The sequence below is a fragment of the Chrysemys picta genome, chromosome 3 (assembly GCF_011386835.1).
Source record: "Chrysemys picta bellii isolate R12L10 chromosome 3, ASM1138683v2, whole genome shotgun sequence".
Classification (NCBI taxonomy): Eukaryota; Metazoa; Chordata; order Testudines; family Emydidae; genus Chrysemys; species Chrysemys picta.
The window spans coordinates 132,557,835-132,583,870 of record NC_088793.1 but is presented as its reverse complement, the minus strand read 5'-3'; the positions used below and the strand labels follow the sequence as shown (position 1 = coordinate 132,583,870).

General features: G+C 40.8%; 1 long non-coding RNA gene across 1 annotated transcript in view; it reads left to right on the top strand.

Annotated features, from left to right (window-relative positions):
• Positions 1-17,482, top strand: part of LOC122173516 (uncharacterized) — a 40,825-nt gene extending 23,343 nt beyond the window's left edge. Inside the window, exons 2-4 of the long non-coding RNA XR_010599764.1 lie at positions 6,032-6,132; positions 12,591-12,713; positions 15,192-17,482. This is a non-coding gene — a long non-coding RNA (uncharacterized LOC122173516). The remainder of the gene's footprint in view (positions 1-6,031; positions 6,133-12,590; positions 12,714-15,191) is intronic.
• The last annotated feature ends 8,554 nt before the right edge of the window (positions 17,483-26,036 follow it).

Genomic DNA, 26,036 nt, shown 5'->3' with positions numbered 1-26,036 from the left:
GGTCCATCTAGCCCAATATCCTGTTTTCCATAAGTGGCCAATGCTTGGTGCTTCAGAGGGAATGAACAGAACAGGTAGTCATCAAGTGATCCATCCCATCATCCATTCCCAGGTTCTGGCAAACAGAGGCTAGGGACACCATCCCTGCCCATCCTGGCTCATAGCCATTGATGGACCTATCATCCATGACAAGAGAGCAAAAGTTGAGAGAACTATTATCCCCGGTTTATAGACGGGCAACTGACACCCAGAGACTGTCATGCCCAAGATCACCTAGGAAATCTGTGTCAGACGAAAACTGAACCCAGCTCTCAAGTCCTAGCCTTCTGACTTAACCGCACAACCATCCTTCCTCCCCACTCGTTTAAATGGGTACCGGAATGGACCCCAAAAGTTTGTATCTTTTTCTATGTACCCACCATAAATAACTTTCAGATTATAATGCAGTAAAACATTTGCTTTTAGATAACAGTTGCCATGGTAGTTTTACTAATACTTATAATTGTCATATAGAGCTCAGTGAATACTGAAGAAATAATTACTAGGTGTTTGAGGTTTTTAAATGAATGCACTTCAACTATGAGTGCTGCTTTTGTATTTGATTTCCATGAACAGTCATGCAATCAAGTTATACTAGCATGTATGCTTGCAGAATGATTTTTAAGCCCACACTCTCAAATACTCAAGAAAACCCCGTTTTAAAAGTTGCTTTCCATGAACATTCACATTGGAAACCTGATAAGAGTCAGTCGGAGACTGACTGGTCTGTGATTTCCATGTCCTCTTTGTTCCACTTTTTAAAGATAGGTGCCCTTCTCCAGTCCTCTGGGATCTCACTCATCCTCCATGAGTTCTCGGAAGATAACTGCTAATAGTTCCAATATTGCTTCTGCTAGTTCCTTGACTACCCTAGGATGAATTTTCTCAGGCCCTGCTAACTTAAATGCATCTAACTTATCTAAATAGTCTTTAACCTGCTTTTTCCCTCTTTTGGCTTGCATTCCTCCCCCCTTATTGTTAATATTAACTGTGAGTTTCTGATCACCATTAACGTTTTTAGTGAAGACTGGAGCAAAATAGGCTTTCTTGCTGTCCTCCGTTAGCTCTCCTCCGCTAAGTAGAGGACCTACACTTTCCTTCATCTTTCTCTTGCTTCTAATGTATTTAAAGACCTCTTCTTATGTCCCTTGTGAGGTGTAATTCATTTTGTGCCTTAGTCTTTCTGATTTTATCCTTGCATGCTTGTGCTATTCTTTTGTACTCCTCCTTTGCAATTCATCCATGCTTCCTCTTTTTGTAGGATTCCTGATTTTTCAGGTCATTAAAGAGTTTCTGATTAAGCCATATTGGCGTCTTACTATTCTTCCTACCTTTCCTTTGCATCAGGATAGCTTGCAATTGTGCATTCAGTCTTGTCTCCTTGAGAAACTGCCAGCTCTCCTCAACTCCTTTATCCCTTAGATTTTCTTCCCAGGGGACCTTACCTACCCGTTCTCTGAGTTTGTTAAAGTCTACTTATTTGAAGTCCATTTCCTGCTGCTCTCACTCCTTTCCTTAAAATCATGAAATCTAACTTTTCATTATCACATTCACACAAATTGCCTTCCACTTTCAGATTCACAACCACTTCCTCCCTGATGGTCAGAATCAAGTCTAAAATAGTTGTTCCTCTAGTTAATTTCTCCACTTTCAGAAACAAAAAGTTGTCCCCATTACATTCCAGGAACTTCTTATCATAAGTGTAAGCAGAGTCTGAATGAGCTCTCCCCTGACATCTAGTGGTGAGCTGTGGCAAAGGACTTTAGGAGCTGATCTCGTTTGCATGAGCACACCCACCCTGCCTATTGCTCAGCAGGATGGGATTGCTTGCCCAAATGATCATTTGTGGCTGGTGTTGGATCCCCAGTCTCCTTGTTATTGTGGCAGGAGTAATAAAGGGTTGTTATCCTTGTTGTGTGAATCGAGGGCAGCAGAACTGTACCTAGCATACTGCAATGGAGGGACTCACCCTCAACTGGCAGAGGACATGGGTTCCAAAGCCCAGTATGTTGAGAGAGGGTGGGGACAGGTACTTGTACCTGGTGGTGTGGGCCCTAGACACCATTTGATCTGTCCTCTTTCCATGGTAATTTAGCTAATTTAGACTCAATTGAGAGTCTTGTTACACTGTGTAAATTCTCCCAGGTCACTGGGTGGGGGCTTAAGCTGGTTTGGTGTTGTATTGGTAAAAAAGAACCCCTAGATACTGAACCCGGCCCTTGTTGCTGCTGGCTGCACATGACAGAAGAGTTACAAAAGGAACAATAATAACAAACAATAGCTATAAAGTTAAACTAAATTAATGCTGAATTACTTTGAGAAAATTGAAATCTGTTCACAAATATTCCATAGACAGAAAAAAAAGTTGAAATTAAAATAATCCTTACAAGCCATTTGCTCAGCATTATTTGTCATTCTGTTTTGTAATTAAGAGAAAATCTTAAAAGGACCATGAGTTTTATTACATTCCACTGAGGTGGTTTATGTGTTTTTCTGATCTATTGGGGCAAGTGACAGGTAAAGAATTAAAGGATAAAATACATACAAACATAAATAAGAGTTTAAAAAACAAATCTATAAATAAAATGGCAAACTAATATTATCACAAAGTAAACAAGCACCATTTTTGATAGAGCCATTGCAAGTGAATCAGTAAAAATGTGTCTTCATAAATGATGTTGTTGTTAGTTGTATTCTTATATTCTTGGTAAGTTACCATGGTGATTATAACAACGCATCATAGTTTTATTACTATGGCACCTTTCCTGTATAACCATTTCAAATATTTTAGTTATCTCTTTGCTTTTATAAAAAGATACCAGAACAAAATAAAATATTACTGTTGAAATGCAAGTGCTATTTAAATAGAGCAAATAAGAGTTAACGTTTCACTTCACAGGATGAAAGGTATTTATAATAAAATTCTATGCTATCCTTAACCACAAAAGAGCCCATTTCCTTCTATGTTATATCACCACACGAAGCAAAGAAAATAACAAATTGTACTATTGGCATTAGAAGAAGCTAGTCTTCTATTACTGCACCAACCAATAGGTTATTTTTATAGCTAAATATAAAGACAGATTCCACCTAAAGTAGGTTACAAGAATGCAATTTTCATAACAGAAGACTAAACTTTGAAAGGCTATAGCTGTCTGCTCCACCAGGGTTGCAGTCCGTAGGAATGTTGAAATGTGCTCAAACAGGTTATGCTTGAACTACATACAGATTTTTTTAAAACTCAGCAGGCAATATAATGTCCTCTGTAGTTAACTGCGGCTATTCTTAAAATAGTCTCCTTGTTTTTCCCCTTTTGTGGGAGAGAACAGGAATGTCAATGCAAAAATGACAAGTTGAAGATTCAATTTTCTGCTATAACACAACAAAAGAAATATGTTTCCAGTCTTGTATTTGAAGTGTTTCATTTTCTGCTGCTATGTATTGTACTATTCGGCAATAACTTCAGACATAAAAGAAACACCTTGGGATAGAAGTCACTTAAATGTCAAAGCAAGCTGCACTATTATATTTAAAATGTTGCTGACTTTTCATAAATATTTAATGCCTTAGGATAAGTACTTCTAGCCTCTACTTCAATTCAAACCTCTCAGGACAGGGGCAAGAGTATGTGGTCCTGTGGTATTTAACATTTTGTTCTGCTGAAAAAATGTCCATACACCTATCACATAACATGAAGAGTGATTGCCAAGCAGATCAGAATTGAATTGCTATGCATTAGATTTTTTTTCTATGAGAGGCTTTTCCTTATGTAAGTTGGTGTCAGAAAAACAACCTCCCCCCACCCCCAAGGCTAGATATCTATAAAGCTTTTCTTCTACACACTGTAGTCTATGGCCAAAATGTTCAGACTCTAAGTGCCTAAATCAGCATTTAGATGACTAAACAAAAGATACCTGCTTTTTCATTGGTGCTGAGCCTTTGCAGCTCCCTTTGAGATTTAGCAAAATGGTCCTTTGGGATTAATGGTCTCTTTGTCTATGGAAATAATCATACAGATTAAGAGGGGTAGTTTCTGCTTGTAATTGCAGGACTGTTGGAATTGCCATACTAGGTCAGACCAGTGGTCTAGGTAATCCAGTACTGGAGAGGAAGGGTGGTAGCTTTGGATGTAGTAGGCTGCTCTGTCAGACTTCCTATGTGACTTTGGGCAGGTCACTAAGAGTACGTCCATACTGCCTTGTAAACCCAGAACTGTGGGCCCAAGACTGGACTCCATGTTTCCAAGCCCATGCTTGAGTTTCCACACTGTGTTGTAAACCAGGGTCCTGAGAGCTAACTGACCTGAGTCAGATGGGGGGGTTGGGCTCAAACTGGAGTCTGAGCCTCAGTTTACAATGCAGTGTAGACATATCCTTAAGGCCCGATTTCAAGGGTTTTGTTGTGCTGGAAGGTGTTTATAGCTTCCAACAAGCTTGTTTTTGATCTATAGGTAATCACAGACCACATTAAAGCTGGAGGGCATAGCTCTTCAAATCCTTTAATAATAAACTTATTACATTTGTGATTATGCTTGAATACACTATTTTATTTGTTAGTATCTCTCACACATTGATATTAATGGCTTAAGGACTGGGAATGGCTGAGCCATTACAAACATTGAATCTATCTCCCCTTGTAAGTATTCTCACACTTCTTATCAAACAGTCTGTACTGGGCTATCTTGATTATCACTTCAAAAAAAATTTTCTCTTACTTAATTGGCCGCTCAGAGTTGGTAAGACAACTCCCACCTATTCATGCTCTCTGTATGTGTGTATACATATCTCCTCAATATATGTTCCACTCTATATGCATCCGAAGAAAGTGGGCTGTAGTCCACGAAAGCTTATGCTCTAATAAATTTGTTAGTCTCTAAGGTGCCACAAGTACTCCTGTTCTTTTTGCGGATACAGACTAACACGGCTGCTACTCTGAAACCAGTGTTTAATAGCAACCCCACACCACAGTTTAGGACAGGAAGTGAAGAATACCTTCACCATTTGAAACCATCAGAGGGATTTTTGGGAGGTGAAATGTAAATACCCAAGTTGGAATCTTACCAGGATATCAAGGTTAACATCCATGATCTTACAGAAAATGTCCTGAAACCCTTAATGACCCAAATGGTAACAAAATTCATTCTACATGTCCTCCAAAAGACAACATCCTTACAGAAGCACAGTGACCTCTCACAATATCGCTGGACTTTGTTTTAATGTCAAGCTACTGACCACGTGTGACTGCTTAGATCACAGCATAAGGTGGTATGACTGCAGACCATAATATTATACCTATTTTAGAGATGGGTGAATTGAGGCACAAAAGGCCAAGTCACTTTACTAAACTAACATAGCAAGGCAGTAGAAGAGCCAGGAATAAAATCAGGGAATCCTGACTCCCAGTCCTTTCCAGTAACCGCTAGATGACAATTTTTAAATGTATGCACAAATAACGTGCTATTAAGTTAATGATTTTTTGGCGAGTGATGTGCATGGAATGAGTACAACAGTGCAAATAAGTTAATGTTTGAAATTAATGAGCTGTGCAAACTGAGCAGCTCATTTTGAGCTTCTTCTGATTAGGCAGCTGATCTTCTGCAACTAATGCTTTTCATGCTGAGCAGTATGGTCTCTTTGTTGCCTTGTACTCACTCGCCTGTCTATAGCGATCCACCTGTGTCTTTTGTCTTATACTTAGGTTGCAAGCTCGTGTGATCAGGGTACATCTTTTTTCCCGTGTTTGTACCAGACCTAGCATAATGGGCTCCTGCTCTATGACTGGACCTTAACACTAATCATAAACGCTAGTAGAATTCCAGCCAATTTTACATTCCCGTATATTGCTCATATGGAACATGTGAGTAATTGTTGAAGTCAGGATATCACAGTACAACATGTATTGCATATCTTGAAAAATGTATCTTTCAAAACAGCATGATCTCCAAATCACAATGATCTAGGAGAAATCCAACTCTATCTTTTCTTATATTCAGAATCCCCACATTCCAGTCTCACTCCCGCAAGCACTCACTGCAGAAAGCTCCCATCAACCAAGCGATTTCCATGGTGAGGTTCACTATTTAAGGAGAGAATGGTGAGTGCATATATTTATTGTCATTTTATTTGAATATTTGTCTGTTAAGCCATTTTGCTGGGGTAGTTTTATTATTTATGACCAATCCTAAAAAGGCTATATTTAAAAAAAAAAACCAACCAACCAACCAACCAACAAAAACCGAACATGGATGCTTTCCAAACTACTGATATTTTCGCTTGAAACCCTTTTCCCCCCACCTTGGTCACATGTCATGCCTACTAGATTATATTGAATGATTTGGATACTGCATTCACACTACAGCCATAACATAAAGATTTTTGCAAAAAGACAACGTCAGACTTCTCTCCGGGGGTGGCGGGGCGGAGAAATCTATTCAATTTCCCCCCCGCCCCCACCTTTCCTCATCCCATGTCTCAACTACAGGACTATCCTTCTCCTCAGTTACCCATTCCAGCCTGCTGACTAGTGCCTCTTTGAAGCAGCTATCCCTGCTGGCTGGCATTTAATATGCATGTTAATGACTTGTAGTATTTTCTAGCATGCAGTGTTGGCCTCTGGGACAAAGGGGCTGCAGCAACCTTAATTAAAAATGCAACAAATACTGCAGAATGAGTTACTGCTAGCTAAAGGGGTTAAGAGACACATGAAAAAAAGTCACATATGTTGGAGCTGAAGGTGAGTAGTACTCGAGAGACAACAGCTCCATTAAAAATGAGAAAGGGATGAAATTAACAGTGACAAAATGGTTGAGATAGTGATTTTTTACAAATCTCTCTTCATTGTGTTAAATAAAGAAATTTGAACAATTAGGAAGTAGGAATAACCCTGTAAAATTAATTGTTGGTAAAGAGATTATTGGGAAAAATGAATGTATACATACTAATTCTGATCTGTATTCCAGAGCAGTGATTTTCAACCTTTTTTCCATTCGCAGACTTCTAAACAATGTCAAATGGAGGTGCGGATCCCTTTGGAAATCTTAGACATAATCTGTAGACCCCCAGGGATCCTAGAGTATTAGTAGGTTCATTATGTAATTCCTCTATGACTTTGTCTCACTCTGCATCACCTCAGGAGGAGCCCAGGGAAGGAACTGTGAATGAGAATGTAAATTAAAGTCTGACATTGACAATATTTCTATTTTATTCAGGTTATTACACTGCACTCATCACCATGGTATTACAGTCTTGCTGATACTGATCTCACTAGTTTTACTGTTGTAACTTCACTGACTTTATAGCCTATAAGTCAAATCAGAGTCAGACCCTGAGAAAGGAGTGGTGGCTCCTTGTATACATATATGTGCTTCAAGAGGCAGTGCTGTCGTGCCAGCATCTTTCACCAACGTTAAATTTGGAAGGGTTAAAATTTAAAGGAACCAAAATGTCTTCTTCACTGCACTCCCATAAGACAGACATAAAAAGCATTAGCACAAAAATGTTTTCCCTGACTCAGATCAGAAAAGAATTTCCCCCCCTTTTAAAAAAAAGACTAGCAGATCACAGGTATCTTTTCCCCCTTCAGTTCATTCTCATGCCTTTAATCCATCAAAGGCAATCCCTGACAAGAACCAGTCTTCGTTAACTGGAAGCAGTAATGAGTTGTAGCATCAATATATCTAAAAAGCAATCACATCTTGTCCTAAAAGAGAAAGCATTAGGCCAAGACAATGAGACTCCTAAAGACCTGTGGTACATCTTTGTGCCTTCTATTAGCCCAGTCCTCTTCCATCATCCACAAGATTTAAATTCACTGCACTGGTTTTGAAACTGATGTTGAGCTGTTGTAATCTGTACACATTGTAATCTGGATGCAGTGCTCCAATAAAGTCTAAGGCTTGGTCTACACTACCCCCCCTAATTCGAACTAAGGTACGCAACTTCAGCTACGTGAATAACGTAGCTGAAGTTCGAAGTACCTTATTTCGAATTAGTTGAAACTTACCTTGGTCCACACTCGGCAGGCAGGCTCCCCCGTCGACTCCGCGGTACTCCTCTCGGCGAGCTGGAGTACCGCAGTCGACGGCGAGCACTTCCGGGTTCGACTTATCGCGTCCAGACTAGACGCGATAAGTCGAACCCAGAAGTTCGATTTCCAGCCGTCGAACTTGCCGGTAAGTGTAGCCAAGGCCTAAGAAACATCCCATAGGGTGTCTGTGAGAAAAGAAAGAACACAGCTATTTTGCAAGTGGACCCAATATGAAATATTAAAGGTTGCTTACTCTTGACATGGTGTGCTTGTACTTAGCACACCAGACATTAGCATCAGGATGTTCAACTTGTGGTACCAAGAAAACACTGGTTAAAAACCACCAAAATAGTGTGTCTGGCCAATTTACAAATCTGAGATGCTCAGAGAGTTGGCAATGGTTCCAGTTCATTGCACTGACAAGATGTCTTACTTCACTTTGGACTTAAACAGTGTCATTTCTATTCCCTGAGCACAACTCTTCGTGTCATTGCCAAATATATCTCTGTGGCCAAGTGAAAAAAACAGAATGTTTAGATGTATCAAAATTTAAAGGATTGTAGAAAGAGTGAGATTCTTTCACTTCTGCATCCAGTGAAGTTCAACAGAAAATGGAAGATTCACCCATTTATCTGATTCTTCACTGCCCCAATTTATGTGGTCATTTACACCTGTGAAGAGTGGCTGCGAAACACTACCTAGTCAGAACTCCCGTATACAGGGACACCACTGGTAGCATGTTGTACCTTCTTTGCACAGGTGTCAGTGTGTACGTAAGGGGGGAGGATGGTGCCAGTGGGGGAGGAGGGCAGCTGACTTTCCCCATGTTTTTCCATTGTGGAGTGGGGAAGAGGGATCTTGGGCACATGATTTGTCTCAGAGGCAGGAACAGCATTAAGACTTCATGAAACCTCACCCCATTTCTCTATGCCCACAGGATATGTGGTGGGCGGCTTCCCACCCCATGAGGACATTATAATACCCCATGGCAAGACACAGATGAGGGACAAAATCCATGTCAAATAGTCCCTCCAACTGATTTCAGTTTACAGCAGCAGCACCCAGACTTTTTCACCCCAGTCACTAGGTCTGCCAGTAACTGCATAGGGTACCAAGTCCCAGCTAGTTCATCCATCTTAGAGACAAATATTTTAAGATGTGCAGCTCCCATCCATATCAAACAGGTGTTCCCCAGCTTTGATAGTATAGGTGGAGAGCAGCACCAGAGTGGAGGAGACAGGGCTGTTCTCTTGGACATCACTTGATTTAAAGACAAGACACCAAGACTGTGCTTTAACCGGGCTGCAACTTTATTAACTTAACAGATCTGGGAAACTATCTGGCAACGTTCATCCAGTACAGGCCATTCTTCCTCTAGTAATCTGTACCACCTGGGAGAGGGCTGCCCACAGCATCATCCTACTCCCACTCCATCCTCCAAATCCTTGACCTGGTCCCAGCACCACTATTGTGACCCTTCTGGCCCTTCCTTCAGACCAGGGTTGAGGGCATGGAGAAAAGGAGGTGACCCCTTGCTGTACCAGACAATAAGATCCCCCCCTGCTTGCCCTCACTTTCTTTTAGGGAAGCCCTCCCCCAATCAGATTCCAACTACAGGTTTTCAAGGAGCTGGAGCCCCTGGTAAAGGAGGGCCTGTATGAGAAACCTGCCAAGCTGCAACAGCATAAACACCTTGATAACCCACATACCCACTGGGCTGCTGAAACCCTCCCCAGCTCCCAGGCGAATCTGGCAGTGAGGGGTAAATTCCTTCCCAGCTCCAAAAGGCAAGCAGTGTCTCACCCACAACATGCCCAGTCCTATTCTAACCCATGGCAGATGATGGGCATCTACCACAGCCTGGCCGGTCAGCCACATGGCTAGGGTACACACAGTCTGCCATAGGGAAACCCTCATGAGGATGCTGAGAGCCTTAAAGGGCCTCAGATGTTTCTTTCCCTGATATCCCAGAAAACCCCCCACCATTGCTGAGGCTGCAAAGGGGACATTTAAATCAACCCCCAACCATGCCTGCACTTCCCACCCTCCCAGTACACACTTGCTGCCCCCATTGAGTTTTCTCCAGCTGGCATCTGTGAAACAGAAAATAAAGTAAATGACTAACAAACACTAAATATAATGAGATTCTGTGTCCCTGCTGAGTTTTAGCCAATTGTCTTTGAATGACGCACATAGTTATTATTAGTTAGACAAGACTTTTTTAAGCTGTCCTCACTTATATACTAACATACTATAATAATTACCACAGATGAACTTCCAGATGAGTTGGTATGTCCCTCATTGCATGCTCCGGTAGATAAATTTCGCAAGCACAAATGAACAACACAACAAGTGCTGAAGAGCTTTAAAAACAAAATATTTGTATTACATGAGATGTAGGCTTGTGTTCCCCAGAAAAATTAACGCCACAGGACAAATTAACAACCTTTTCACAGCACCTAAAATCCACATAAATAAAGAACATTTATGATCTCCCACAATTATGTCCCTCTATTGGAACACTAAATCTATGACCATATATGCCATTCTATTAGCATCAAGTGTGATATTGATGACCAATCTGTGGCAGACAATGCTCTTGCATTACTAAGATACATCATCTCACACGTACAGCACAAACACTATGTATAAAAACATTTCTGCTGATGAATGTTTTTGAATGAATACTTGGAGAGCAGAACTCAAAACTTTCTCATAAATAAAGTGGAGTCATTGACTCTTCCCCCCGCCCTCCCGAGTAATACTATTATAGTTAAAAATTGTAACAAAGTAGTTGCAAAGATTATACAAAGTGTGGTTCAAATCCTGCAGTCCTTTGCTTCAATGAGAGTTTGGACTGAACAAGGATTAGAGGTTTTTGCCCTTGATTTTTTTTTTTAAACATACACCCTCCCTATCATAAAAAGCAACAGAGGGTCCCGTGGCACCTTTGAGACTAACAGAAGTATAGGGAGCATAAGCTTTCGTGGGTAAGAACCTCACTTCTTCATTTCAATGTACAGAAGTCTAGGTAAGGTCAAACAATGTCATGGCATTGATTTCTTTTTCCATGGGCAGTTGAATGAATGAAAGTTGTACAAAGGACTCTGCTAATTATAGCTTGTGGCAATCTGACTCAACAAAAAAAAAATCACATCAATTTTGAAGCATTTGCAAATGCAAAGTAATGCACACTGGAAAACATAATACCAACTATACATATAAAAATAATGGAGTCTAAATTAGCTGTTACCACTCAAGAAAAACCTTAGAGTCATTGTGAATAGTTCTCTGAAAACATCTACTCAATGTGCAGCAGCAGTAAAAAAATCAAACAATGCTGGGACTTATTAAGAAAGGGATAGATAGTAAAACAGAAAATATCATTTTGCCTCTATATAAATCCATGGTACTCCCACATCTTGAATACTGCATGCAGATGTGGTCGCCCCATCTCAGAAAAGACATATTGGAATTGTAAAAGGTTCAGAAAAGGGCAACAAAAATTATTAGGGGTATGGAACAGCTGCCATATGAGGAGAGATTAATAAAAGTGGGACTTTTCAGCTTGGAAAAGAGATGACTAAAGGGGAGGATATGACAGAGCAGGGGTCGGCAATCTCTGGCACGCAGCTCGCCAGGGTAAGCACCCTGGCGGGCCAAGCCAGATTGTTTACCTGCCGTGTCGGCAGGTTCGGCTGATCGCGGCTCCCACAGGCCGCGGTTCGTCGCTCCAGGCCAATGGGGGCTGTGGGAAGCGGCGCGGACCAAGGGATGTGCTGGCTGCAGCTTCCCGCCGCCCCCATTGGCCTGGAGCGGTGGACTGTGGCCAGTGGGAGCCGCGATCGACCAAACCTGCCAACGCGGCAGGTAAACAAACTGGCCCGGCCCACCAGGGTGCTTACCCTGGCGAGCTGTGTGCCAGAGGTTGCCGACCCCCATGATAGAGGTCTTTAAAATCATGACTGGTGTGGAGAAAATAAATAAGGAAATGTTATTTACTCCTTCTCATAACACAAGAACTAGGGGCCACCAAATGAAATTAATAGGCAGCAGGAACAAACAAAAGGAAGTATTTTTTCCACACAACGCATAGTCAATCTGTGGAACTCCTTGCCAGGCTATTAGCCAGGATGGGCAGGGATGGTGTCCCTAGCCTCTGTTTGCTAGAAGCTGGGAACGGGCGACAGGGGCTGGATCACTTGATGATTACCTGTTCTGTTATTCCCTCTGCAGCACCTGGCATTGGCCACTGTTGGAAGACAGGATATTGGGCTAGATGGACCTTTGGTCTGACCCAGTATGGCTGTTCTTATAATACAGTGCTTACCGTAGTACATAACTCTTTAAACATCACACGTTTGTCATGGATAGGGCTTAGGTTTCACTGGCCGTGCCCCAGCATCCCCACCAAAACAAAATGTAGGTAGATTTGATTCAAACCTGTTAAATTGCGCAAAGAATCTGCAGGAGAGTTCTTCCTCTATTCCCATTGGCCATCTGTATTAATTGTACTTTATTGATAGGGCCATCTCAAAACGTGGCCCCTGCATCCACTACACTTCTCTCAACTCCAGTATGGAACAGTGGAAGTTACAGGCACATTCCTACTGAATTCAGGTGTGGACTGAACTGGACCTATGCTTAAGGTAAGGTACCTCGATGGAAAGAAGTACAAAAATGCTGAACAGCAAGTTTATAATATCAGCACAGAAATAGCCTGTTAGTAAGAGAGACTCACAAATGTCAGGGTTAGCTTTCCAAAAAGTAAATTTGTAAAAGAAAGTGGGACAGGGAGGTTGGACCAAAACTGCCTCTATTGAACTTTTTAGCTGCTTGCCCCTGAGGTTTGGTGTTTGATTTTTCACGCTTGGAAGGCAAGATGATGGACTTTTACATTTCCCTCTGAGAATCTGTAGCCCTGACGTATTTCAGCAGCAGCTGCCCTCATCAGGGAGTGCTGTTTGTTGCTGTGAGGTAATTCCTGTCAGAGCCAGTGGTAAAACCTTGGTGAAGAGTGACATCCCAGCAGCAGCACCCATTTGTGCATTAACAAGGTGGAATGGGGGGACAAATCCCCCTAAGCTGTTACCACTCCACAGCACTAGTTTCTCAGGATTAAAGTAAGGAAGAGCTGGGGAAATGCAGCTCCCCAGACCCCCTTTCCAAGATCCATCTCAATGGAATTTAAAGGGAACATGATCAGGCTGATTTTCCTCTCACACTAGCAGTTTTGTGTCCAGTGCTTAAGACAGACAGGAGTCAGAAGAGCTGCCACAAATCTACAAGCCAACGTTTCACTACAGTGTAACCTGTAAATGTTCAGGGAAGGACAGTTTCTTCTTAGTATCACTTTCGTAGACATCAGAATATTTAAATGTTATGAATTTTCCGGAGAGTGGGTGTGGGGAGCAGGAGAGTGGTGATAATTCACTAAATGGTTACTATAAATGTCCTGTTTAAAGGAGATCCTTGTTTCAGTGGTAATCACTATGCAATTTTAACTGCCACAACTCCATGAACCTGAACAGAGCCATGCTGGTTTATATCAATGAGGGATCTAGCCCCAGGTCTGTAAATATGGGAGGTAAATTCCCAAATAAGAGACGATCCCTTTATGCATAAGGAAGATGGATGGAATGACATTTCTAAGCCCTTGTCCCTGTTCCACTGTCAAAAAGAGAAAACATTTGCACATGATGTAACTTTAATTGTTCATGGCATTCAGAGTTGGAACTCCAAGTGCTAATTATGTTCATGAGAAGGAAAGGCTTTCCTGGAAATAAACTACTTTTTGTTGTTGTTTGTTCATCGCTTTATTTCAGAAGATCATTTCTGATTTCTATTCAGATGCTGCAACCATAATTTACAGCTGTCCTTGAGAAAACTGCTGTAGCAAAGATACTTTTTCTTTTTAATTGTTTTTAAAAGCAATGGATTTTTGTCTTTTCAATTCTTTGATAACTGCACTCACAGAGCTTTTCCCGGGGAAGGAAAAAGTGACTCACCAGCCGCAATATATGTCCACCCTGGGAAAAGATGCTGGAATTTGCCATTGCAACAGATATGATGGAAATGAAGTGCCTGTCCACAGAGACCTCACTATTGGGCTGAACTATCACAACCCCATTTAAATTCTTAATTGCACACTGAGCAGGAGAAGGTGGAGTAGATCCAGAGGGATCTGCAAAGAAAGTAGATTCTTAGACTGAGCTTGCTGTAGATGAACACTCCTCTGCTCTACAAATTTTGAGTGTAAGAAGCAGGTCTATGATCAAAGCTACCCTCATAGGGAAGTCTCCTTGAAGACTGAAGACCCAATTCTCCTCTCACTCACATCAGTGGAATAGCCCAATCCAACTCTCATTGAGAATGGGAGTTTGATATACTCCTATGGCCTGCACTGGTGTAGTAACCTCCAAATCATAAATGGATTTCATCCTCAGAGCGCTCCATGAGGTGGGGGCAATTTTATCCCATTTTCCAATTGCAGAATTGGGAAATACGATAGATTAAGTGACTTGCCCAAGGTCACACAGGAAGTCAGTGGCTGGGAAATGAATTGCGATCTCTTTGGCCCAACCCAATCTGTTAGTCACTAGAGTAGCCTTAATATCCAAAGGATCAGCCTGTATATTAGGATTAACTTCAGTGAAGTCTATGGTGTAAAACTGATGGAAGCAGGACAAATCAGACCTTTAGGAATCTTTAGATTAAGGCTTTAAGAAATATACTTAGGAGGGATGTTGTTACCACAGTGCCTCCTGCTTTATCAGTGGACAAATTGAATTCAGATTTTTTGGCCTTTTGTATTAACTATAGCCAATCAAAACAGAAGGTGGAAGTATTATTTTTAATAAGTGATTTGGTTCCTGAGGTTTTGATTAAATTTAAAAGGAAGATCAAATTAACTGGTGATTGAATAAAAGCAAGATGCTGTAACTTGTAACTGTAGTTCATTAAATCTGAATTCTGAAATGAATACATTAATATGAGATGGATGTGGAAAAGTACTGAGAGACACAGATGAGGAACAATGACAGTTTTGCTCTACTTGCTCCTTTTAATTTGAATTGCATCTCTAGAGTGTACTGAATTGTGTTTTCTTTTCTTCTTTTTCTCTTTAGATGTACCAGCTGAAAAATCAGATGATAACCCGATCAATGAATCAATAGATGGTATTTTCTTCTTGTACCTACTCTGCATTAAGCATAAGAGAAACCTGCCTTGCAGTGAGCGGAGTTCACCAAAGGTTGTGATAATGAACACACAAATATGAAATACAGAGCACCTAGGAATTCTCAGAGGTTTTGTTCCATTTCACCATTTTTATTGTTGTGTGTGTGTTGTGAGCATGTGCAATTAAAAGAACATTTACAATGTTCATGCACAAGGACAATTCATTTCTAAGAATACAGTAATCATGGGTGCACAGGTTAATCTAAAGATAACTCACTGCTTTCTTTTGGTTATATTCTGGTCAACTTAAAACCCTCTACAATGGATGTTAAGGGCCTGATCCCCAGCTGGTATAAATCAGTGTAGCTTCACTGAATTCAGCAGAGCTATCCTGATTTACACCATTTGAGGACTAATTGAGGCCCTAAAGTTTTGTGAGTTTTCATCAATGAGCTAAATTGTACTCTCGGTTATACCATTGCAGCTGCACTGACTTCAGTGGGGAGACATCAGCATAAATGAAAGCAGAATTGTCCAAATTCTATTCTGCTGGCTATATTTTGATTATTCCAGTGTAACTCATAATAGCTCCTTTGATGTTGATGGTACTTCTCTGGATTTACACCAGTGCAAATGACAGCAAAATTAATTCAGTGTGTTCTCATCATTTGCTGTCTGAAGATCATAGTAGCTTATCCTACACTGGACTGTAGTAAGTGACTTCTTGTGCAATGGAATTAATTGCTAAAAGGATGCTGAAGAGAAGTGTGTTCAGAAAGTTTCCCCACAAATATACTTTAGAAACATGCGTGAGTGCACATGTGGGGGAAGGGTATTTTTAGCGGGGGTAGATATTTTTGTATATAACAATATTTAAGGAATGACCTCAGAGAAAAGTGAATTCTTCTCTATCAATTGTCTAAATAATGAGCTAGCTAAATAATGATCTTTCCCTTTTGACTGCTATCACAAACACTGAAAAGAAGAGGGCCAGTCTATTGCCTTTTGGGCCCTCTACAGAAAATATTTTATTGTATAGGCCTGGACTTATACAATACTGGGACCTAATGACTGCATTGGTGAATTTAATTACAACTATCATTTAGAGTGTTAGACATGAAAAGCTGTGTGTGTATATATATATATATACACTGCCCCTTCCTATATAAGCTACCTTGTTGATGAATACCTTGTACTCTTTGTACCTGTCTCTCCTGCGTTTGGAGTTGCAGCAATTATATCTCCAAGAACTGCAGTGCTGATATGGCTTCAGGAACGGCAGTGATAAGGGTGGTATTCCTCCTCTGGAAAAGGCTGTATGGGCAGATTACTGCAAATCTGAACATATAGTGGAGCTGACAGAAATGTAAGATAGATAAGATGGCTGAGGAGTGGTTGGTCATTCAAAGGACACTCTGCTGTTGGTTTCCCTCACGTTACTTAGAATGCTAGTGTTATACTATTGGCTAGTAGTGTGGCATAGCAGCGGCTAGTCTCATTTCCCTTCTCTGGAAGTGGTTTAGAAAAGAGTTTTCTCCCTTCCAGTTTTTAACCAGTGCATGAGTCTGCTCCATGACTGATAGAGATTCACAGATGTAGTGGTGCTGGTGTAGAGAGCAGGATTTGTGGAACTTGTAGAAGACATACAAATTCACTATGGAGCCCAGTTTCATGGGGAGTCCCTAGCTGTAATGTTCAATGGGCATTTGGGTTGGGCAGACTGGGAGGAATAGTGGTGGTGGGACTGGATGGAGAAGCTGGGACAGGACCAGCAAATTTGAAGCTATATAGATTACCCATTACCCCAGGCCTGCAATATCAGCTACAGAGCTGTCTGGCGGGAGCATTCCAACCCCTCTTCCCCCACCCACAGAAAAAATTCGTACGTGGCCCAGCCACTCAGCTGGTGTGCCAAGTACAGAATTTGGGTCCAAACACATTTAATAGAAGGATCCAAATCTTAAAAAAATCCTAAAACCTTGTAATCTTAATGGATTTACACTAGTTTGCCTGCAACACAGTACATGTTTTCTCCATTAAAGAAGAAGAATTCTTCATAAGCCTGAGACGATACCTACTTACTCTGCCCACTGTAGCCTGCTTCTCTGTCAGTGCTTTCCTGCACAATATAATCTCACTATGGAAAATGTGAAAGATACGCAAAACCTGTGGCTAGCCTGAGACACGCAGAAACACTCTGACCTGGATCTAGGAGTAATGCTTAGCTCAAGCAAAACATTACAACACCATGTTTTGATGCTTCAGTGGCTTTAGTAACAATAAAATCCCATCAGGGTCTATATTAATAGGCACAAAACTGGAACAATCTCATATCCATACACTGGAATCTTGTGATCAACTTGGTCAGCAAAACTTAGTAGCTTGAACTAGGCATGTGAGAAGTCAGTTATAGAAAACCGATTCAGAGAAGCAGATGGTCAGATAAAAGCAAAAACAGAAGAAATTATAGGGGCTCTGTTTGCTTCACTAAATTACATTCTGTATTTTTAAGAAAAGGTCAGTGATCAGCAAGAATGCAGCCTTTCCTTTATCCTTTACAAGAGCCTGCCTTAGGCTTACAAAAAACAATAATGGCACCAAGAGCTATTGGGTTCTGATCCTGCCAGACTGTGTGCTGTGCTCTCACTGTCTCTAGTGGGAGTTCTGTGCTTGGAGTCTTGCAGTATTGAGACTGATTATTACTATTTGTCAGCTAAATAGAGAGGGGCTCATTTGGAGGGGACGAGAGAAGAGTAAGACAAATTGGGTTGTGGTGAAGGAGCAAAACAAAGCATAAAAGGCAAGGTAAAAACTGAGTTAATAAGTAGAACTTGGAGGAAAAGCCTAATGTTGAAAGACAGACCCCAGGAACATTTAGAAAAGAAAGATTGCAACAAACTTTAGAGAGACATTTGATGAGAGACTGAAAATTCAGTTCCAAATGTTCGGGAGGTTGTTAGGAGGAGTAATATTAAGAGCTATTATAAGTGTAATGGCATGTAATATAGTTTAAGTAACTAGGGAAGCATTAAATGAGCTGAGAATGTTGATCTGTGGCTGTGGGACTTCAATACCTTTAACAGAGTTTATCACTGAATTTCATTTATTGCTATCAGAGGAAATGCTCACGCTGGAGAACTTGAAATGAATTGAGATAATTGATCATCCAGGGAAGTGTCTAAATGCTTTTAAAGAAAACTTTGGAATAGCAATTTTAAATGAACAAAAAAAATTAATGTTAAAGCCTATTTAGGGAATATTGGAAGTTAAAACGACATTGTCAAACCTTTAGGCAAGACATGTACACTGCTTGGACTTACGTGGTCCTAAATCCAGTAGAAGGACGTGATTTTTAAAATCAACCCTTCTAATGCAGCTTCTTTTTCCACCACAAAGTGGCATCTGCACAGCCACACTGGCCAGTACAACAGCACACCTAGGAATAAATTCACTAGTGGTGCAAGTGCCTGCAGGTCATCTAAAACTGAGACTGCATGTGCATTTTAGTTGTGGCTTCTTATTTTGGGGGCTTACAGTAATGCCCACTGTAGTAGGCATAGCAGCAGAGGATCCCTGCCCCAAGGTCTTATAGTCTAATAGATAAGACTGACAAAGGAAATAGTGTCACCCTCATTTTAAAGAGGAGGAATGGAAAGATTATGCAATATGACCAGGTCACACAGTAAGTCTCTGGGGGAAACCAGGAACCCAGATATCCCAAGTCCCATTCCAGTGCTCTCCAAGCCAAGGCCAACCTGTCTGCTGCTTCTCCTGCTTTCCACCCATAATTAACATGTTCCTGCTCACTGGAATCATCTCGTCAAGCACAGAGGTGACCTAAGGATTTTGGATAGTGCTAACGATACGAGTCTGTGGGATGCACCACAAACATGACTGACTCAGTTTACACAAGGAACGTGGCAAAGAGAACAGTGGAAGGGCCTTCAGGGTTTCCCACCTTCAGGCTCCTGCTGGAGAAGTGAAGCCCAGCTATATGCTGCTTTCATCCTAGTGATCAGTTTACATTTCCACAAGAAAAGGGACTAGAGATTGATTTAAAAAGCTGAGATTCTCCTTTACATTTTTAATTCCCACAAAACCCAGAGCCACATGCGTCATGGGGCCCAAAGGGCAGCTCTGCTTAAGCTGGCAGAAATGATAATAGAGTTCCTTGGAGATAGAAGCTATGATTCTAAGGTGGATGGAGGAGGTGGAGAGACAGTGGGTGAATGGTGGCTGCATAAGCATAGGGTATGTGGGCAGCATGGTGAGTAATGGGTTTGGGCAGGGACTGGAGAAAGAAGGGAAGAACAGAGTGATGGAAGGAAAGTGAGATTGAGGGGACAGTTAGAAAAGAGAAATTGGGGTAGTGAAGAGGAAGGGGAAAAGGAAAGAGAAAGATGAGACAAGAAAAAAGATTGAAGGGAAGGAGAGACTCCCATGAAATAATGTGGGGAAGAGGTGAGGAAGGGAAACAAGGGAAAAATTAATCTGAATGGAAAAAAATCTGACAAAATTAGAGGATATAAAAGATACTAGCATTCTGGAGAGAAAACAGAACATAGAAATGAAGGGGCAGAAAGAGGAAAGTAAAGGACAAAGGCTGCAGGGTGGATTGCTTTAAACCAAATGGAAAGCCTCAATTTAAATAATCTATTTTAATCGACCTCTGTTATTTTCTAAAGAAAGGTGCATTATTATTGGTTGATATAACCATTAAAACATGTTGATTTACAAATAAATAGAGCACTAGATTAGGTACATCTTTTTGCTACCTAAGATTCAGATTTGTTTTAATTGTACATTTTAGTATGTTAGAAAATGGTGACTATATTGGTTATTTGCTAGATAATTAACTTTTGCTCAGTACTTATGTCAAGCTGCATTAGGATGGAAACTGTAATTGGACTAAACACACAAACATCATATAAAATTTATTTTTATTAAACAAAACAACTTTAAATGTTTTGAATATATAAACTTCTCTTATCAAAATATGTTTCACATTACAAGTAAATAAATTTATTAAAGGAATTGAAGCGTCAACTGTAGTCAGTGAATTAAACTGATTATTTCAGGTCAGCCTGGGGAAATGTTCAAATATGCCTATGTGAAAGTGACTGGTGCTTAAGTTCCTACTCACCTAAATCTCTTGAAAATAAGAGTGTAAGTTACTTAGGCAATCCTTCAAAATTTTTAAACTAGTAGATCTCATCCCCCTCTCCTCATTTTTATTGATTTTAAACAGGTTTATTTTTTAAAAGAGAAGCCATGATATTTTAAAAAAGGAAAATAAAAATAAAATCCCAGTGAAATTTAAAAAGTTACCAATTTTTATCTGCTCTGGAAGCCTGGAAAACAGCCTCAGTTACAGTATTGAAATTTGGTGCCTGAATGAACTCTATGCACATAAGTAGGGATTGAGTTTATATGGCTAATGAGATCTTTAAAGCTGTTCACAGAATTCAGCACTAACTCTCCACAAAGTCCCTGAGTGTGTGTAACAGACTCAGACCTGGGTCTGATAAATAAAGGGGAGTTCTGACAAATTTTTCAGGTGGTTCAAAAGGCACTTCTTATCAGAAACGTGCCAGCCAGTCCAGCCCTACATTTGGGGAATGGAGGGTGGTTGGAAAGCCATGTGAGCTAGAGAAGCTATGAGTCCCTTTGATAGGATTCTCTGTCCAGACCACAGAAGAGGGCTGCAGCTTCCACCTACACCACCTGTTCTTCTGGCTTCCCAGGACCTGTCTTCTCTTGTTCACCCAGCTACCATCTGACTTTCCAGCTTTTCATTCCCCAATATTACCCTCCTGCATTTATTTGCCCACTGGACCCTGCTCCTTAAATCCACCCCGGCTACCATTAAAGCACTTAAGTATCATAAGAACAGCCATACTGGGTCAGACCAATGATCCATCTTGCCCAGTAGCCTGTCCTCTGACAGCAGACAATGCCAGATGCTTCAGAGAATGAACAGACAAACAGGTGATCAATCCTCTGTTCTTCACTCCCTGTTTCAGGCAGAGGCTACGGAAACCCAAAGCATGAGGCTGCGTCCCTGACTCTCTTGGCTAATAGCCATTGATGGACCTATCCTCCATGAATTTCCCTAGTTTTTTTGAACCCCATTATAGTGTTGGCCTTCACTTCATTCCCTGGTAATGAGTTCCACAGGTTGACTGTGCACTGTGTGAAGAAGTACTTCCCTTTGTTTTAAACTTGCTGCCTATTAACTTCATTGTGACACCTCTGGTTCTTGTTATATGTGAAGGAATAAATAACACTTCTTTATTCCCTTTCTCCACACCATTCATAATTTTATAGACTGCTATCACATCCCCCTACCCCCCTGTCATCTCTTTGCTAAGCTTAAAAATCCCAGTCTTTTTAATCTGTCCTCATATGGAGCTGTTCCAAACCCTTAATCATTTGTTGCCCCTCTCTGTACCTTTTCCAATTCTAATTTTCCAATCTAATTCTAAGTGTCCTTTGGATGTTTCATGGAGATGGGAATTTTATAAATTCACTGACAATGAATGCTTCATAAATGAATGTAATTGAAAGACTTCAGCTAATTAAATTGTTAACTGATGTGAACTAATTTTTAATGAGTGTTGAAGCAGGGAATCAGATTCTGCAGCAGAAGCGGTTTAATATGTATCCATTTTTAAACTTTGAAGAAAGAATCTGGCTAATTAACAGAATATTAGAAACAAAATAATTTATTGGCAGTCAAGAAAGAACACCTTTGTAGCTGGATGGGATTTATTGGGTTAATTTGTTCATTTATATATGAGATTTAGTAACATTTGGAATCCTTCTACCTTGGAAAAATCAAACATGTTCTGGCTAAGCCTTAGCCCCTGCGGAGTGCTGAGACTAAGGGAGAGTTGTCCTGTGTTAGGGAAGCATCCAGTTAAACGAGACAGCAATCAGTTAAAAAGCTATTCAGTATTAAGAGCTAAGACTTGTACGCTGGTGTTTCAAAACCACATTCTGCTCTTGGGCCAACTGTTCTTCCCTACTGACATACACACCAACCCCCAAACCATGAGCAGTTGAGACCTCATCATCAGAAAGCAAGCAAAAACTCTGCTACACCTGGTACCTTTAATAGGAGATGGAAAAATTAATGGAGGAAAACAAATAATTCTCTCATCCCTTGTGTCTTCCTCCTTTCTCTTTAGAATGGTGTCTCATTCCATCTAAGGCTTTACTGCACACAGCATTTCTCCTTTTGCAGGAGCCTGCCTGATAGTGCCAGTGAAGAATAGTAATGAAAAGCAACACTTTGAAATAACACCCTACTGGGAACTAGCTCTGTGGGTTAGGAAGATGGTGATTGTGTGTGTTTGATTCTGTGAACTGGGAATTAGCTTCTTCTTGCCTTTCAAATGCACATGTAAACATCCCTGTTCTCTCTTGTCCTTCCCATCAACACTGCCTCACTTAAGCAGAGGATTTTTCATTGTTTATAGACAGTATTTTGCATTTCAGTCATGTAATCAGAGGGATTCTCAGTATTCTCTGAAAAAACATTTTTAGCACTAGTGACCAGCATTTGAGATGGCAAATATGTGCATATGTTGGAGCCATATCCTCTCTCTCCAGGGGTTTGATCCTGCACTCAGTAAAGTCAGCAATAAAAACGCCTATTGACTTCGGTGAGGCAGGATGAAGCACCAGATTCTTTCATGAGGCAAAATAAAGTAACTGACTCTATCTTCCTGGTATATAACTTCAATATCTTACCTCTTCCACACTGCGCATCTTTGTTTTTCCTCACTATTGCATTCACTTGATTATACAGCTCATCCCTAGTTCTACTCTATCATATTATGAACATCCATTCTTGGCAAATTTTCCAGTCCATTTTGTAACCAATGTTTAAACCCCCCCCCCCACACACACACACACACTCCCTGGAGATAAATTGCCCTCGTTAGTTCTTGACAGACTGTCTTACACTTCTTCAAGAAGTTAGAAAAGAATGAGGGAAAGAGTGTCTATCCTATACTTAATAGGGTGTTCTTGTTCTTGGTCCCACTATTAAGTCGCCTACAGTCTTTTATAGAGCCACACGACCATCCTCCTTTCTATTATTTTGAACCATACATTGCATAGTTATCTTTAAAGAGCCATTATTGTCCCATTTAGATTTTACTTCTATTGCTGTCATCACCTTCATTTCTATTAAACGGTTTTATATTACAAATTGTGTCCTTACCTTTCCACTGTCTGACTGTTTTATTAACAAGGTAGTGAGGTAATATCTTTTATTGGACCAGCTACTGTTGGGGGAGAGAGGCAAGCTTTCGAGCTTACATAGAAGCTCATTCTTCCTTCAGATGGATGCCACACAGGGACTTCCAAGAGCAGAATGTAGCACAACCAAATTCCTTTCTCTCCCTCTTCCTTAAAATTGCAGATGTTCCCTTAATTTAACTCTTATCCAAAGATTCTGACAAGGGATCACTTTCTACCCCAGCCGCTCTTCAAAGATACCACTAATATGGTAGATTTGGCCTTAAATATTGACTTTAGCATAATCTATAATGACTCTCACTGTCCCCAAAGATACTCGTGAAATATTTTAGTAACCTGCAAAGTTCTTAAGTAAAAAGGAAACTGTTTTTTTTATATCCAAACATATTTGCTTTTTATATGTGAGCTTCATTATTTTCTGCCTAAAGAGTATTCCATTTTGCATTTATAACATTTTTCTGACCTGGTAAGCTCAATTTAGCATTCAGTTTTGTTACAGCCAAACTAACTATATCCAAACTATTTAGTGTGAAATTTTCAAATGCATTGCTCAGATCATTTAATATAATTTCTCCACAATGAGTCCCTTATGGGAGAAATGATAATTGTTGCTATTTCTTCACTGTTCAAATCTACAATTCACAACAAAAATTACATGTGGATTTCTTTTTGTAAATGTTACTGCTAATTGATTTAAAACATTAACCTTAAATGAAGACTGGAAAGGAACAGGTGAGATGAAAGTCAATCTTGGTTGAGCATTTATTAATTTGGAAAGTTTGATTATTCTAAAAAAAAAAAAAAAGAATTAATTTACCTCCATAAAATAAAAAGAATTGACACCCTGGAAAAATCGTACTCTGACTAAACACAAATAACATATGCACAAGGAATTAGCATTGTGGTTGGACGTGCAACCCTAATTCTGTCATTTCCTGACTTTTGAATGCTTAACCATATAACTTCAATATTATCTTAGTGTTATATATGGAATTTCTCATTTCTAATTTTATCAGAGATAGGAAATAAAGAAAATTAAAGGAGCTTCACTCTCCAGGTAATAGAAGCTCTGCTGTTATGGAAGAAATGGTAAGAGCTCATGTAAATTCCATGATCTGGAAGCATTTGGCTGGACACCGTCATACTCTGTTGATTTGTTCCATACACAGGTGGACCCTTGGAGCTGTGGAGATGTGGAAGACCACTGCCCCCAGGGCCGGCTCCAGGTACCAGCTGAGCAAGCTGGTGCTTGGGGCGGCAGATTGTTTGAGGCGGCATTCTGCCCAATCCTAGGGTGACACGGCTGCTTTTTTGTTGTTGTTCTTGTTCTGCTCAGGCTGCCCTGTAGGGGGCGGCGGCGCGGAGAACTAGAGCTCCCTGCAGGGCAGTCCTCTTCCTTCCCTCCCCGCCGACCGGAGCGGAGCCCTCGCGGCAGGCAGCAGGAGGCGGCGCAGCGGGAGGGGCCGTGTGGCAGCGCCCCTGCTGTAGCCCTGGCCGCCCCCTTCTCTCTCTCTCCCGCCTGCTCCCTCCCCCTTCCACTCCCTTGCCGTTCTGGCTGCCCCTTTTTTGTGGGGGGGGGGGGACGGCCAAAAAGCCAGAGTCGGCCCTGACTGCCCCTTTCCAGCTGGGACCTCCAAGGTATATTGGAGTAGACATCCCTCCTGAGCAATTTACAAAATATGAAGGAGCCCCACTACCACTTACTTTGGGCCTGATTCTGATGTAATCTTCAACATGAGTAAGGGTATCGAAATCAGACACCTTATAAAATGTTCAGCTTTTGAGATGAAGGCAGAGAGGAACTCACCTCCTGAATAATGTGTAGTAGAGCAGATTATTATTATTATTATTATATTATAGTAGAGAGAGTTATTATAATATTATATTATATTCAATGACACCATTTTATCCCATTAAGTGCTATTGTTCAAGATGGCGATTTCACAAGGAATCTCATAATTGTGCCAGCACGTCGCCACTGACCAGCTTTCTGACTGAGATAAAACTTAAGGAGCAGAAGGAAAAGCTTCAGAGCCAGAAGAAAACCAAGAGGTTTTAGGAATGCAAAGAAATGAAGTATATTGATGCTGGTAACCTGAGAGCCCTAAAAATGTGCCCAATTCACAAAGAAATGGTAGAAAAGTTGCTATTTTAGCTCCTGTGAAACTACTCACCAGTGGATGCAATAAGTGAAATTCAGATAACTTTTATTTACATTGCCCTAAAGACTCCATCCAATACCTATTGATTTTACAGCTCTGTAAATCTAGAGATATTGATCCTATCCCCTCTGAGTGTAGTACATTTCATTTTCTACTCAATTAAGAGGGGCAGTTTTGGAACAAAAGGTCTGCCAAAGACAGCTGGTATAACTCTGTAACAAGTTCCAGCATCCTGAGGGCTGCCGGGTGCAGACAGGCTGTTTGCTCCAACCCTCCCCATCCTCCGCCCAACCCACCCAATCACTTGACCTGAGTTTCATTCACCGCCTGCCCCCTTACTCTATTCTCCCTTGCCACCTATCC